Here is a 16,863-nt window from a genome sequence, read left to right as displayed (position 1 = left end):
ACAGGATACCAGAGGGCCACAAATTATTAGGAACAATCATATTCTTGAATAGATGTTAATTTCAGGGGTATTTATTACATTATTAAGAAACAACATTGCTATTTTATTCAAATTTCAGTATTCTGGAGTAACTGAAGAAAATAGCCACCCGACCTCCAGATGATTCTCTATCTGTGCCTGGCAAGACTGGGGAAAATCCTGGGGCCACAGCTTGGGTGTCTGGTGACTGCGGGTTTTACAAAAGAGGCCTCTCCTGACTCAGCTTGGAGGGACTCATCTGTTAGGAACAGAGTGAGCCTATGAAACCCTCACCACGAACTTAGATCATGAATCCCAGCATTTGGCAACAACTGAAATATATCTCTAAATCTTACAGATTATAATGCTAAGTTTAAAATCTAGGCCTTAAAAATACAGTACACATTAAAGCTTCTGGGATTCCTAAAATCTCCTTGCCCGGACCTTTCCTGTCCTGTAAGGGAAGAGAATGAGCGAGGGAAGCTCATTCTCGGCACTTCACTGTGCTGTGTGATTGCCAACTGAGCCCTGTGAATCTCCTCTTTCTCCACCTCCACACTTCTTTTCACAGCGCCCTCAGTTCTCCCTTTCCTTGACAAACCCAAGTAAACCCCACAGCTGCTATCAAAGCTTATCCTGAGAAGACTCACTTCCAGTTAGTCTGGGGTCAGTGGGGCTTCTAGAATGAGATGGTTTTCAGAATTACACTACCGACAGAATACATTCTGAACATGTTTTAAAAGGTATTCTTGAATATCCTACTTCTTCACACTTTTACTTATAATAGTTCCAGACTTTGCTCCAAGAAAATAAATAAAAAATAATGCCAATATTCAAATTTAAAGAAAACTTAAGGAAAATCAGTTGGTTCTGTACAAACTTAGATGTAAAACTAAAATATAATAAAAAATACAATTAAGAAACACTTCTGTTTTAGAGTAATCACTTTAAGATGAAAGAAACTTTAAGATGAAGGAAGACAGAAACTTCTCAGTTTAAGTGCACTCATAGAGGAGTGCCAACTTTCAGGATCTGATAAGCTGTACAGCAGGAATTCAGTGGTAAGAACATACGTTAGAAAGTGACATCTAATGGTGAACTGTAATAATACAACTTAATCCTGTGAGATTACACAAAGACTCAGACACAACAACAAAATTTCAGTCATTCTTACACACTTGAAAAAATACACAGTTCCCCACTTTGTGTAAAGCACTGTGCTAAACATAAGGAAGTATTTAAAAATGTATAAATAATGGCCAGGCATGGTGGCTCATGCCTGTAAACCTAGCACTTTGGGAGGCCGAGGCAGGAAGATTGCTTGAGGCCAGCAGTTCAAGACCAGCCCGAGCAAAAGTAAGACCTCATCTCTATAAAAATTAGGAAAAAAAAAAAAAATATAGCCAAGCATGGTGGCACATGCTTGTAGTGCCAGGTACTCAGGAGGCTGAGGCAGGAGGATCACTTGAGCCCAGAAATTTGAGGTTGCTTTGAGTTGTAATGACACCACTGCACTTTAGAATAGGTGACTGAATGAGATCCTGTCTAAAAAAAAAAAAAAAATGTAAAAAATACCGATGCTTGCCAAAAAGTAACCTAAAACCAGTAGAGAAAATTTGGTGTATGCATGGAACTATGAATTGTATGGTAATATATGACATATAAATTGTCCACAATATGAAAATTCGGATGGCGAGACATTAATTCTAGCTTCAGTAAAAATTAAGCAGAAAGAAAGAGATGTCTTCTGCAAAATGGTAAATATATGGAAAAATATAAGAGCCAATCTTTTCCTTTGTTAATTTCTTTAAAAGATAATTGGCTGCTTAAAGTAAAGATAAAAATAATTGGTAGGTGTCATTAGGTTTATAATGCATGTAGAAGTAAAATACATGAGAACCACAGCAAACAGATGGGAAAGGGGGAGTAAACAGAATGATACTATTGCAAATCTCTTACATTTTTTGTGAAGTGGTATCATGTTACAATGTTATATATTATATATTATAAATGAATTATATTAATTCATGGGAGATTATGGTACATTAAGCATGTATACTGTAATTTCTAGAACACTAAGGAATAATACAAATAGGTATAGCTAATATATAATGAAACTTGTAAGTTTTTTCAAAATACACATATATAAAATTATAAATAATTTATTCAGAACTATCAAATATGAAGCAGCAAAGCTAACATTTCTAAATAATATTAAAATAGGAAACACAACTATTTATAGAATATAACAAGCAGAAGAACACAGTGGGAACCAAGTGGCAAAAACTCTAAAAGTGACGTCACATATTCCTAGAAATGATTAAAATCGAGATTAAAGAATGAGGCAATGCTACACACCTCAGGAAAAGAGATGTAATGTTAAAATCAAAGATTTGTGAGCTCTGCCTGAACCAAGACACAGACAGCAGGTTCACCTTGCAATGCAGGTGCACTGTGGGGAGGGTCATTCGCACTAGAAGCCAAGTAGGGAAGCAAAAGCGACAGGGCCAGGAGGTGGAGGAGGAGGAGAGCGACTTTTTCACCGCTGCCTTCGCGGGAGCTAGCGGCCGTGGAAGCTTCTGGAGGGCGGGGAGTCGGCCCCGCGGTTCCGGGGGCTGCAGGAACTTCTCAAGGACGCGGTTTGTTCCCGGCCGCCTGCGACCTGCGCGGGGACAGGAGACCTGGCGCGGTGCGGGCGGCCCTGGCCGAGCGGCGGGAGCTGCAGCCCGAGGCGCGTTTCACTTCCCAGAACCGGAGCCAGACGGAGCTTCCGCCGGCGCAGTGGCCGCGGCTCCCGGCCCCGGCGGCCCTCGGAGGAGGACGGAGGCTGCGGCTCCAGCCAGGGCTGCGGCTTCTCCCGCCCGGAGTCCCGAGTCCCGGGGACGAGGCCGAGGAGCCACCAGCGCGAGCCCTTCTGACCGCACCGAGCAATGCGCTGTCGAGCCCTGGCTATCCCAGCACCCTGGGCCGACCAAGGCCGCGGCTGCCAGCTGCTCTGCGGCCCAGGGTCCGCCTCCGTGTCCCTGGAGGACCGCAGCGACGGCGTGCTGGCCGCGGCCCGCGACAGCTCCGCATCACAGCACGGGGACACCCGCGTCTTCCTGCGGGTGGTCAGCAGGGCCATCGCGGGGGCCGCAGCGGGATCCAGTTCGCCCCTTCCACCTGGACCTACCCGGGGATGGACGGAGACCTCGAGGGCTCTGGTTTAGACAGGAGCAGAAATCACTGGAACGACGCTGACGATTTCACTGGCTGGGCCGGGATGTGGCCTCCCCAACCCGGAGTGTCCTTCCTGAAGACGAGCCAAAGATCCAGTGGGACCAAGCAGTTGCCACTCTATTCTTCACTCCTGTCACAGCTTTCCATGTGGGACTGGCTCCAGCGAATGGGGGCCCCAAGTTACCTACTGTTGTCACACTGTACACGTATTCAGTATTTTAAGGCTTGAGATTGTGACAGGCTCGTAATTGTGACTTACATTAAATTCATGACAGGTATTAAAAAAAAAAAGCCCAAGTAGAATATTACAAAGAACACAAGAGAAAGACAAATCCAAGTGAGGTGAATACAATGAAGTTTGGGGCATACTATAAAAGTATCCAAAACAGCTTGGCCTATTAAGACAAGATCTCTTTAAAGTATAACCACTGACATTCTTCTTACAAAATCTAAATTTATTCCTTGATTTAACATATAATTCACATTCGCCTGTGACAACACCAGGAGCTCTTCTACGCTCTAAGGATACAGCAATAAGCAAAGAGACAAAAATCCTTCTCTAGTCTAGTAAATATGATTAATGACGTGACTAGATACAAGAAAAGAATTGTAATTTGGGTGTTCACCAATAAAAAGAAAACTAGATCCTATGTGTAGACAGTTGATCATTTAAGGTCCTTGTTGATGTGGCCAAACCAACTTTTCAGCCCCTCCTTACCTGGATGTGTATTCTATCACTATTAAACTGTACTATTCACATTCCCAAATATGCCCCCTAACCTCACACCTCTAGCCCGTTGTTTATGCAGTTCTCTCTTCTGGAATGTTCTCCCCTGCCCCATTACTAATTAGTAAAAACTGTCCTTTCTAGGACTTACTCTAATCCAATCTTCCCTGACCAAACTAAATCAAACTCAATTGTCTTTTGTATTCTAACAGTAATTTGTTTATATCTCTCTCACAAATTTATTGCCTGTACACATAACTACATATTCCTCAAAAGAATTCTTTTAATTCAACTAAGACAAGACATGTTGTTTATTTTTACAGCTAATGTCTTTCAAGGTGCCTAGCACAGGTTTCAACATGTTAAATCTGCAATACAAAATTTTTAAACTCAACTTTTTCAGCTGTTATGTAAACAACAAGATCCTAGAGTAAGCCTTCATTTCTGTTTTATCAAAGACTGAGACATCAAAAAGGAAGACCAAGACGGGAAGACTTGCAGAGATCATTGCCATAGTCCTCAATCTTTTTTCTACTCAAATGCATTTGAGGAATACAACAGACTCCTTTCAGTAAAAGTAGCTCGTGACCCTCAAAAATAAAAAAACAGAAAACTTGTGAGTAACTTTAATGAGGCCCCAGGCGACACTGACACTCTCCACCCTACAAACGCAGGCTCACCGCAGCCCCTCGGTCACAGCAGCCTCGTATTTTGCGCCAACACCAGCTTTACACAAACAGCAGGGAAAAGAGGAGAGAAAAGGAGAAAGCAAGTCAGGAAAAACTTTAAAATGGGCAAAGTTGAACAATCTGCTTGGGGATATACATGTATGTGAAAATTGCTTTAATGCAAGAGAATGATAAACACAACAGGCAGGAGAGCAGCGAGGGGACAGGGAGGGGACAGGGAGGAGACGGGGAAGCCACATGCGAATTCACACCATCAAACAGGTTCTGAGTTTTACTTGCAATGGGTTCAAGTTTTTGCTTTTTTATTATGTTGCATAAAATGAACATAAAAATATTTTCAAACATTTGCATCAAATATTACATAAAATTAAAAAATTAATCCCATTTGTTTTGGATGTACATTTCATTGTTACTTCGGTAAGTCTGAACTTTCCCCAAATGTCTACTAGCAATTTTAAATTATTTTTCATTCCTCGTCTATTCCTACCATTTTCCCATTTATGTGTTAATTTTTCATATATTAACATTACTCATACTTTTCTCTCTTTGCCTCTTAAGAAACATTAAATAAAATTATACTGAAATCTAGCTATGTATCCCTTTATCACCGTGAGTCTTGCAGTCGGGTACTGTCAGTCCTCCAACTTCGTTATTCTTCAAAATTATGTGGACTAGTCTGGGTCTTCTGCCTCTGCATATAAACTTTAGAATCATTTTTTTTTTTTTTTTTTGCATCCACTTATTCCTTCTTGAATGGTCTTCCATTCTTCAGGAAGATCCAGGTTTCTAATCTATATAATTTTCCTCTGAAGAACTTCTTTTAAAATTTCTAATAAGGCAGGTAACTGTCAAGAAATTCCCTCAATTTTGTCTGTCTTATAAAGTCTGTATTTTTACTTTTTATGGAAGACATAGCTTTGCTGAATACAGAATTCTAGGTGGGTGGATTTTTTTTCTTCCAATACGTTCAATATTTTCACTCCACTCTTCTTGCTTAGTTTCTGAGGAAAAAGACATAATTCTTAACTTTGCTCCTTTATAGGAAAGGTTTTTTAATTTTCTGACATTTGAATATCATATGCTTAGGTATTTTTGGCATTTATTCTGCTTGATGTTCTCTGAGCTTCCTGGATCATTGTTGTGGCGTCGACATTAATTTGGTGAAATTCTCAGGCACTAGTGCTTCAAATATTGCTTCTGTTCCTTTCTTTCTTCACTTCCAGCATTCCCATTACACATACGTTACACCCTTTGTAGCTGCCCCACAGTTCTAGAATATTCTATTCTGGGTTTGGGTTCCCCCACACCCAACTTTTTTCTCTTTGCTTTTCAGTTTTGAAAGTTTCCAACCGTCAAGCTGTGACAGTCTATCCTCAGCCCTGTCCTGTGAGCCCATGAAAGGCAGTGTACATTTTGCTATAGTGTTTTTTATCTCTAGCACTTCTTTTTGGTTTCTTCTTAGAATTTCTACCTCTATGCTTAGGTCACAAATCTAACCTTGCATGTTGCTTATTTTTTGCTTTAAAGTCCCTACCATTTTAATCATGGCCTTTAATAATTCCTGGTCTGATTATTCCAACATTTCTGCCATATCTGACTCTAATTCTTGTGGTTGTTTAGTCCCTTCAAACTATTTTTTACCTTTCAGTAGGCCTTGCACTTCTTTGTTGAAAGGCAAACATGATGTGTTGGGTACAAGGAACCAGGGTACACAGGCCTTCAGTAATGCAGTGTGAGGTGTGGGAGGGAAGTATTCCCAGCCCTGTCATCAGACCGCAGTCTTTGGTGAGCCTGTGCCCTGCACTGCGAACTTCACCGGTGCTTCACAGTCCCCCCTTGGGTGGGGCAGGACGGCTGGAGTAGGCTGAAGTTGTTTATTTCCCTTTCCCCCAGTAGAATGATAGAGGGGGCTGGAGTTGGGTACTTCCCTTCCCCCAGGTAGGTTAGGCTCTGCTAGAATCACCTCTCCAGAGGGGAGGCCTCTCGAAGAACAGAGTGCTCTAGCATCTATCAGGACGGTTCGTCTCTCCTTTCTCATGTGAGAAGCACAAACGGGTTTTTCTCCAGTATTCACTGTGAGGTCCTGGCTGAGCTCCTGGAGGTGAAACTCAGCAATGCACGGAGGCCCTCCCCTGTGACTCGGTCCCTCTGGAGTCTGTAACTCTGAGTTGTCCACATAGAATGTCCAGCAACTCACCAGTTACAGCTCAGGTTTTCTGGCCCCAGCACTGGTTCCTGCAGAGGTTTCTGCTTGCAGGCCTCTGCTGTGAGGAGCTGGGATTCTTTGTATCTGCCTGTCTCTTCGTTTTTGGTGCAGCAGTTTGTCCTGTGGTCTGACTCCTCTAAAAGAGATAAGAGTTGGGTTTTCTTGACTGTTCAGCTTTTCAGTTGTTGTTAGGATGGAGTGGGGACTTAGGAGCTCTTGAAATGCCAGACTGCAAACCACGAAATTACTTTTTTATATGACATTAAATGAGAATATGCAGTGTTTTCCCAAAGAGGCAACAATTGAAGTAGCATGATTTACTGAAAAACTTCCTTCTTCTCCAACAAAATGTGACACATTCCTAATCATATATTAAACTCTTTTTTATTTAGAGACAGGGTCTCACTATGTTGCCCAAGCTAGACTCGAACTCCTAGGCTCAAGTCGTCCTCCCACCTCATCGTTCGGAGCAATGGGGACTACAGCTGTGCACCACTACCCAGCATCGTAATTAAATTCTTATCAATGCTGGCATTACTTTCTTTGATCTGTTTGGTCTCTTATTAGTGCCCCATAATTTATTACAACTTGCATATACAAGCTACATATTTAAAAGCTACAATTATAATTCCATGTTTTCATTCATTCCTATATAATTATCGTATATGTATTATCTGCCCAGCAATATTGTCAGTGTTTTAAAGCATGCCGTGCTTTCAACATTCTTTATGTCGCTAATAATTTTTACCATTAAATAGACACTAAATAAACACTCACCAATTGAATACTCTCCCCAACCAACCCTGAGATAGTAATGAGCGGGTGGCTGCCAGCGGCCGGGGCAGGGAGGGCAAGCTCCTGCTTAGTGGGTGCAGAGCTCCAGGGTTACCAAACGGCAGCGCCACTGAGGTGGGTGGTGGTGAGAACCGCGCATTATAGATGATGTAAATACACTCAACTGTACACTTCAAATAATTAAAATAATAAATTTTGTTACATGTATTTTACCACAATAAAACTAACTGAAAGAAAAAATAAGGGGAGGAGAAATAAAGTTAGTCCTTAAGAATAAGATCTGGTAACCAGCCATTTTTTAAGAAGAATAACTATCAATAACATTTCCCCAAGAACCTCCAAGCAGTCAGTGTGGCAAGCACTGAATGTGGACAGTTAGCAAAGCAGAGTACTTAAATTAGACTTCCTGGTAGGTTTTTGTTTATTTATTTTGACATCAAAGTACATTAGAGTAAGAACAGGAAATAACACTATGCAACTTATTGATCAAGGTTCCTGATAGCAAAACAGGTCATTTTGAATACTTTATTCGGTTTTATAAAATGTTTTAATTATTTTTTTAGTTAAACTAGTAAAGCAAAAGTATGTTTCCAGGCTTTTGGATTTGACAGAATAGCAGTTTATAAAACAAAATGATGGGTGGGGAAATTGTTGATCTTTCATTTCTTAAACAGTTACATTGAGGCATAATGCACACTCCATGCAATTTAACTATTTGAAGTATACAATTTAGTACTTGTTATATATAACGTTTTTAATTTTTTTAGAAGTGTAAAACAGCATATTTTTTATTGACTACAAATATATCTGCCTCATTTAACTGCATAGCATTCCATAGAATTAATATACCATTATTTATTAAGAATAAGCACCCAAAAAGTATTCATTGGAAGGAAGGAAGGAGATGCTGAGTTGCCACTCATGACAATGTCCACCAGATTCTCTGATCCAGATTCCTGGAGGTGGCTATGAAACAGGCCCTCCCCATCTGGCCTATTGCATCATTGGAAGGAGTTGTCATTCATGCAATCAGAAAGAAAGTAGCCAAAAAGCTAACACTGAAGTGCAGTTTGTCCATCTAGTGGACTGTCTTGCCTAACCGGTTATCTTGGACAATATCTTTAACCACTTTAGGGTAAACTGAAATAATACCAAATTTAAAAGGGTCTGCTAAAAAATTAAATGAAGTAAGAGAATTCCTGTAGCCTCTCCAAAAAGTTAGTTCTGTTTCCAGCTGCCTGCAAGTTAAATTGAGAGAATAATGTTTCATTGCCATATTTGTCACTATGTGCAATTAAGTCAAACCTAAATTGGAAAACAAAAAAAACAATAGCTGGACTGGAGAAGAAGTCTCAGCCAGCACAGTTGAGTTGGCAGTGCCAAAGAGGAGGAGATGGCCATATGCTCAGGCGATTGGTTACATGTAAAAGAACTAAGCAGGCCCGGTGCGGTGGCTCACACCTGTAATCCTAGCACTCTGGGAGGCCGAGGCGGATGGATTGATTGAGCTCAGCATTTCGAGACCAGGCTGAGCAAGAGTGAGACTCCACCTCTACTAAAAATAGAAAGAAATTATATGGACAGCTAAAATATATATATAGAAAAATTAGCCAGGCATTGTGGCGCATGCCTGTAGTCTCAGCTACTTGGGAGGCTGACACAGAAGGATGGGTTGAGCCCAGGAGTTTGAGGCTGCTGTGAGCTGGGCTGACACCATGGCACTCTAGCCTGAGCAACAGAGCAATACTCTGACTCAAAAAAAAAAAAAAAAGACAGAAAAAAAAAAGGACTAAGCAAATATGTCAATACATTGAGTGCCTACCCTCACTCTCAGGGAAGGCAGGTACAAATGTAAAAGGGGGAAAGACTAGAATTAGAAACATCTAAGATTGGATTGTAATTGGAACTATCAGTAAAAACTCCTGGTTTCTGATTGATAGATGATAGATAGAAAAACATCTTATACAGTCAGGCCTCTATCTGTGGGCTCTGCATCCATGGATTCAACCAATTGTAGATCAAAAATATTTGAGAAAAAAATTGTATCTGTACTGGACATGTACAGACTTTCTTCTCTTGTCATTATTCCCTAAACCATGTAACAACTATTTGCATAGCGTTTACATTACATTAGGTATTATAGGTCTTATAAGTAATCTAGATATGATTTAAAGTATATAAGAGGATGTGCATAGGTTATATGCAAGTACTACACCATTTTATATCAGGGACTTGAGCATCCATGGATTTTGGTACCTGTAGGAGGTCCTGGACCCAATCCCCCACTAAGGAACAAGGGAGAACTGTGTATGTATGTATGTATGTATGTATACATGCACACACATACATACATACACACATAAACACAAAAATGAGTATACCAGCAGCAATGAGCATGCCAGACATCCAGACTTTGGTTTCTAAATATTATTCTCCTCAAAAGGAACCAGAGAAATGGCTAATTTCAGGGCTCAGGCAGGGAAAGTATTTAATAAGCCTAGAATATCATGTACCATAAAGTATGGAAATTCCCAAAAGATCATGGAGGTATATCAAAATGACACTGGAGCCAACCAAGGGGCTCCTACTGGCTAAATCTGGGACAATTTGAACATCAAAGAAATGATATAATGAGAGCAATCGTTTATAAATCATTGAATAAAACAGGAACCTAGGAGCCCATACTGATATCAATTAATAGATAAACAAATGGGGGGTGGATACAGAGGCAGGAAAGCTTTCCCTTACAATAGAAGGTCAACTAATAAATGTAGAAGGATGATGGAAGGGATGGTTACCATTTGGTAACCCTTATAATAATTGTTTTGGTCAAGGAGCAAAACTGGATACTAATATAAATGGGTGAAAGTGTGATCAGGAACAGGATTTTTACATAGTCTCAAAATATCTCCAGACAATATTTATTCATTAACTTTCCATTACAAAGTCTGGCAGACATCATCTTACCAAATGATAAAAGCAAATTTCATCAGCAATGGGACAAATCAACATCATGTGCCTTCTGATAGATGCATTGAGAAGAACACAGCATCACTTCTGTGGTATTCCTGCCAAAAACGCCTGTCCTGAGTACATTGGTGGTATAGTGGTGAGCACAGCTGCCTTTCAAAATGCATGTCATAAATCCAGTCATGAGGAAACATCAGACAAATACAAACTGATGGACATTCTGCAAAGTAATTGGCCTGTCCTCTCCAAAATATCAAGGTCATGAAAGGAAGGAGAGACTCGGAACTGCTCCAGATAGAAGGAAACTAATGAGACATGACAGTGAAATGCAACGTGTGATCCTATATTGGATCCTGGATCTATAAAAGACTTTATTGGAGAAAACCAGTAAAATTTGAATGAGGTTTGTGGATTAGAATGTGCTGTGATATTAATTTCCTGACTTTGATGGACATAATGTGATTCATGTAGAAAAGTGTCTATTTTTTAAGAAACAGACATTGAAGTATTGAGGGGTCCTGTGACATCATGTCTGCGACTTACTGCCAAATGGTTCAGAAAAAAATGACTTGTATCTACACAGACAGAAAGAGAGAATGATAAGGCAGATGTGGTAAATTTCTAACAACTGGGAAATCAGGCTGAGGGAACACAGGATATCTTTGTACTATTCTTGAAACTGTTTTGAAGAGTTTAATTATTTCCACTTTAATAGCTTTGAAATATTTTTAATAACCCTATTGTAACATCCTCTTCAGCAATTTAATTCAAGATCAGTATCAAATAAGAGCATGAAGCTAATAAGAAATAAGTCATGCACAAAGTAAGAATTTATAAAGATAAATAAATAAGAGTTACTAAATATATTAAGACCTATGAATCTTAGATTCTAATTTTTAATTACATACTAAATTTTACTGTTAAAGAGCCATAGGGGGCCAGAAAAGTTCTAAGAGGTCTTTTCTTCATATATTTTTACATTAGGATCAAGAATAAAGTACAATGATCCCAAGAGGATTATGTTTCAGAGAGTTCTTCTGGAGTTAACTCATATAAGATTTTTATTTTATTTCATCATAAAACAAGTCAAGCAAAAAAAAGCCTAGCTCTCTTTTCCTGCTGTGACAATGGGTCTGGTCGTCATCTGTGGCGTATGCGTCACACTCTGTAAACCTGTATCTTGCTTTTGCCCTATAATCCCATCTTTCTCTCCTCAATAAACCTCATTTCCATGCTTGCCTTACAAAAAAACAGTAAAGCCTAGGAAATACATTATGTAATATAATGAACACCTACCCAGCCTAAAATAAAACATTTCTAAACACAACAGACTCTCTTCTTCTCCCTACCATGTTCCCAGGACAATATTCTTAATTTATCTGTCTTAATTTATCTTAGTATCTGTCATTCCCTTTTAAGTATTTATACTTTTGCTTTACAAGTATATATTTTTTAACAAAATATAATCTTTTTTGGCATGATATTTGACTTTACAGAAATTGTATAATACCATATACATCCTTCCAAGCTTATTTTTCTCACTCAAGTGTTTTAGATTTAGTTAGCTTGATACACATAATTTTAATTCATTCGTTTTAACTGCTGTGTAGTGTTCCATGGTTTAAATATATTATTTTTTATTCTGTATCATATTGATGAGCATTTAAATTGTTATCCCATCTACCCTATTACAAACAATGCTAAAATGAACACCAAGTCTACGCCTTACACTGATTTGCAAGCATTTTTCTTGGCCGGTGGTTCTAAAACTTTGGAATGCATCAGAATCCCCTGAGGGTTTTGTTAAAACATAGATTGTTGAATCCCACCCCCAGAGGTTCTGATTCATTTTCTAAAAGAGGTTTTTAAGTGATGTTGATGCTGCTGGCCTGAAGACCACACTTTCAGATCCACTGCCCTAGGATGTACATCCTGGAGTAAAATTGCTGGGTCAAATAATTGTGCATCTTCAGCTTTACCAAATTGTGCCAAATTGCTCTGCAAAGGAATTTTAATGATATGCTCTCCCACAACAAGCAAGTTGTCTTTCTCAAATCCACACCACACTTGATGTCACAACACTTTTAAGGTTTTACCAATCCAAAGAACATGGAATTATGGCCAGGCACGGTGGCTCACACCTGTAATCCTAGCACTCTGGGAAGCTGAGGCAGGTGTATCATTTGAGCTCAGGAGTTCGAGACCAGCTGAGCAAGAGCAAGACCCCATCTCCACTAAAAATGGAAAGAAATTATAGGGACAACCAAAAATATATATAGAAGTACTTGGGAGGCTGAGTCAGGAGGATCGCTTGAGCCCAGGAGTTTGAGGTTGCTGTGAGCTAGGCTGATGCCACAGCACTCTAGCCCAGGCAACAGAGTGAGACTCTGTACCCCCCCAAAAAAAACAACAACAACAATATGGAATTGTGGTTTTCATTTGAATTTTTATAATTACTAATGAGGTTGGGCATCTTTTTATATGTCTGTAGCCATTCAGGCTTGGTTTTCTCTTGTCTGCATTATCTGTTCATTCCTTTGTTTGTTATTAGGGTGTTTAACTTATGTCAAAAGACAAAATTACAACAAATTTAAAGATCCAATTAGCTTTTATTTGTGCTTCTAGAATTGGGCAACACCTCACTCTGTGAAAATAAAATGAGTGTTCTAATGAACTGAGCAGAGAAGTCTGGCTTTATAGGCAGAAAAAATGCTGCAGAAAGCAGAAACAACACAAAAAAATGGATTGGCCATTTCAAAGTTACTTTCCTTATAGGGTTAAAAAAGAGGGGACTTCCTTACATGCGACTCAGGTTGGTTGACTGGTATTCATCTGCTTTTTGGGAAACTGGTCTGTTTCAAAGTTCTATTTAATTGTGGCACTTAGCACAAGCAAACCCATTCTGGTTTGGCCTGGTCTACTGGGGCCTAGTGCAGGCAGCTAGTCCAAAACAGTGGCCTCCCATAAACCTTGTTTAACTCTTATATAGAGTAATAGTTACTAAACTGTCATCTTTAGAACATGATGTGAGAACAATGCACCTATAATACATTTTTGGGAAATTCAACATATATATTTACACTCAATTTATTATAATATAAAAATTTCTGTGTTATATCAACCTAAAAGTAAGAAGCTGATGAAAAATTAATATAGAGAGTTTATTTGGGCCAAGGTTGAGGACAGTAGCCTGGGAAACACTTTCAAGTTGCCTTGAGGAGTCTTCCAGGGAGCAAGGAAATGTTCAAGATTTTAAAGAAAAAAGGACAAATCAGGAGAGGGGACAATTACAAAAATTGTTCAGGAATTCTCATTGGTTTACAGATACAACAGTGGTTAGTGATTGGCTATAGACTGTTGAACTATAGGGTGTATGGCATTTTATGGCTACTTGGCATCAGGTTAGTCCAGAACCTCATAGCAAGTGGCTTCAAGAGGTAATTATTTTGCTCAAGGGGGAGTGAGAGTGACTGCTGTTATATTTTAAATGCCTCTCCTGGCCTGATAGTTTAAAAGTGCTGGAATTTCTCAGATAAAAAGGGTTATTTTTTTTTTCTTTCTCAGTTATAATAGGAGAAATAAGAATACAAAATTACATATGTACCACAATATATAAACACCATACTTAGAAAAGAAACTAAAAGGAAATATTCTATCACTGTATGTTCAAGTTTACAGATAGGTTTTTTTTTTTTATGGCTTTAAGTATGTACACTTTCTTCCAATTTTCTATATTTTCAAATTTTTAAATTAAAATAATGTAGTTTCATATTCCATGGAGATTCAGCGCCAAGCTAACACATAAAACAAAAGTCATGTATGTAATATTACCCTGAACATCCCTTAAATTGGGCTGTCTCTCAGAAAGTCCAATAGTGATTGAAGAAATGTTCAGGGTAATTTTGCAATACAACCCATTTTCTGTCTACCATTGGAATTATTACTGTTTCTTCAGTTGAGTACCAGATAGAGCAACAGAAAAGCAACTGGGTAACATAAGAAAAATCTACATTGTATCTCTTCTTAGAATCACACTTAATCTAGTGTGATGATAATATCAGAGACACCCAGAAACTGGGATCACTGAAGAAAAAGCAGGTTTACACATTTCATCTCATGCTCACCCTACGGTTCATTGAGTGGAATGTTAGGCAGTATAATGCACCATTTAGACTGTTGCTTTCTCCTTCTCTATTTTTGTGGGGCTAAGCTCATACAGTTGAATTTGCATAAGCCAAATTTGTATATGAGGAGACTCCCTTGTATATAGTTTGTTTATAATAGGAAAAAAGACACCTTTTTCAAAGGAACAGATATTCTGGAATACATAAATATATACATGCCCCCTGTTTTCATCATTTACTCAGTCATTCAACAAATATTGCATCTGCTATTTCCAGCACTGGGCTACATAATGGAAGAGATAGAGGAAAAAGTAAAACAATCTCTGTCCCTACCCTCATGGTGCTTAATCAATTAATCAATCAGTAAAATAAAAAATTATCCTGTGATAAAAAAGAGGTACATAGTATCTTGAGAACATATAATAAGGATATTGATGTGCACTGAAGGTTTTAGAAAGGCTCCCTGTGAAAGTGACTACTGAGCTGGATAGGAAGTATGGGATGCTGTGATGTAAGCTGGAGACAGACGACACTGTCTCATGAGAGCCAACAGCTTAATTTTCAGAAATTTTGAGACAGGTTTAGATAGCCATTATTAAACATTAAATTATGTAAACTTATAATTAAATTATATTAAAAACAGATCATAGATACTCAAAATTCATCACTTCTTAATTATTTTTACATTTTACTCTTATCTATGCTCTTGAGGTTATCAACTATGCATCTTTTCCCATTCTGAGGAGCAGAATGAAATCATCCTGTCCAGCACCTCTGCACTGCATATGCTACCTGCCCATTAGTGACTTAGTAGCCACGTCAGTTATCAGATCGACTGTCACAGTGTCACAGTGCTTATGTTCAAGTAAATCTTATTTTACTTAATAATGGCCCCCAAGCTCAAGAGTGGTGATGCTGGCAACTCAGCTATGCCAAAGCCACAAAGTGCTTCCTTTGAGTGAAAAAGTGAAAGTTCTCAACTTAATAAGGAAAGAAAAAAAAAGTAGGCTGAGGTTGCTAAGATCTACGGTAAGAACAAATCTTTCATCCATGAAATTGTGCACAGTATATTGTTATAATTGTTCTATTTTATTATTAATTATTGTTATTAATCTTTTTACTGTACTTAATTTATAAATTAAACTTTATCATCGGTATGTACGTATAGGAAAAACATAATATAGGGTTTGGTACTATCTAAAGTTTCAGGCCTCCACTGGGGGGTCTTAAAACATATCCCCTGAGGATAAGTGAGAACTACTACATCCATGGAAAAGCTGCTTCAGAGCAGTGACGAGTATAGAAGCAAGGCTGGAATGGGTTAAGAAGTGAGTAGGAAAAAAGAAAATAGAGGCGCTTTTCCTTCTATTACAAAAAACAATTGTAGGAAATGTACTTACTTACATTGGCCTAAAAGAAAAATGTGATTTTAACCAAATCAGAAATATTAACTGAATTCAAGCTCCACTTAGGACAAAAGTTCACCTCAATTTATCCATGTAATTTTACCTAGTTCTCTGAGTTCCAGAGGATGAAACTAACTCTGGAAAAACACAATGGTTATAAAACAAAAACTCAAAGTAAAAAATAAATAAATATTTTTTAAAAACCACAACAGTAAATTGTTACCACTGCCATTCCATTTAGGAAACAGCAATTCTACAAAGAAATTGGTACCAAAAAAATTGCTACAAAAAAGTCAGTTGGAGAAAGTGAAGCAAGAACGTCACTCTGCTGAGCCTTACCTGGTCCACCCCATTCTGAGTCAATGATTACCACCAGATGCAGGCAAAAGACATGGATATTCTTATACAAATTTCATAAATAAACATAATACTATGAAAATCCTGAGTTTAAAACCCCAGTACAGCCGATGGAGTACTGTACCTTTGTTTTTATTTGCCTCAAACGGGAGCATATGCATCTTTAGCTTTTAATGGTCACACCCTCCTCTCACTCTGTGTTCCATACAGAGGATGCCTTTCTTTCCTCGGATGCCTTTCTCTCATATCAAAAACCTTATCCAAGTTTCAGCTTGAGTTCTGTCTACCAGTGAATCTTTTCTGGTTATCACACCTTATTTGGGAAATCTTACCATTTGTGCTTTTAATATGT

At 38.7% G+C, this 16,863-nt stretch overlaps 1 long non-coding RNA gene across 1 annotated transcript in view; it reads right to left on the bottom strand.

Moving 5' to 3' along the window:
- The window catches only part of LOC138387766 (uncharacterized), a 42,427-nt gene that overhangs the window by 7,523 nt on the left and 18,041 nt on the right, over positions 1-16,863 (bottom strand). The gene's annotated exons all lie outside the window — the stretch shown is intronic.

The sequence above is a fragment of the Eulemur rufifrons genome, chromosome 7 (assembly GCF_041146395.1).
Source record: "Eulemur rufifrons isolate Redbay chromosome 7, OSU_ERuf_1, whole genome shotgun sequence".
NCBI classification, from domain to species: Eukaryota; Metazoa; Chordata; class Mammalia; order Primates; family Lemuridae; genus Eulemur; species Eulemur rufifrons.
This window is presented reverse-complemented; position numbering and strand designations above follow the sequence as displayed.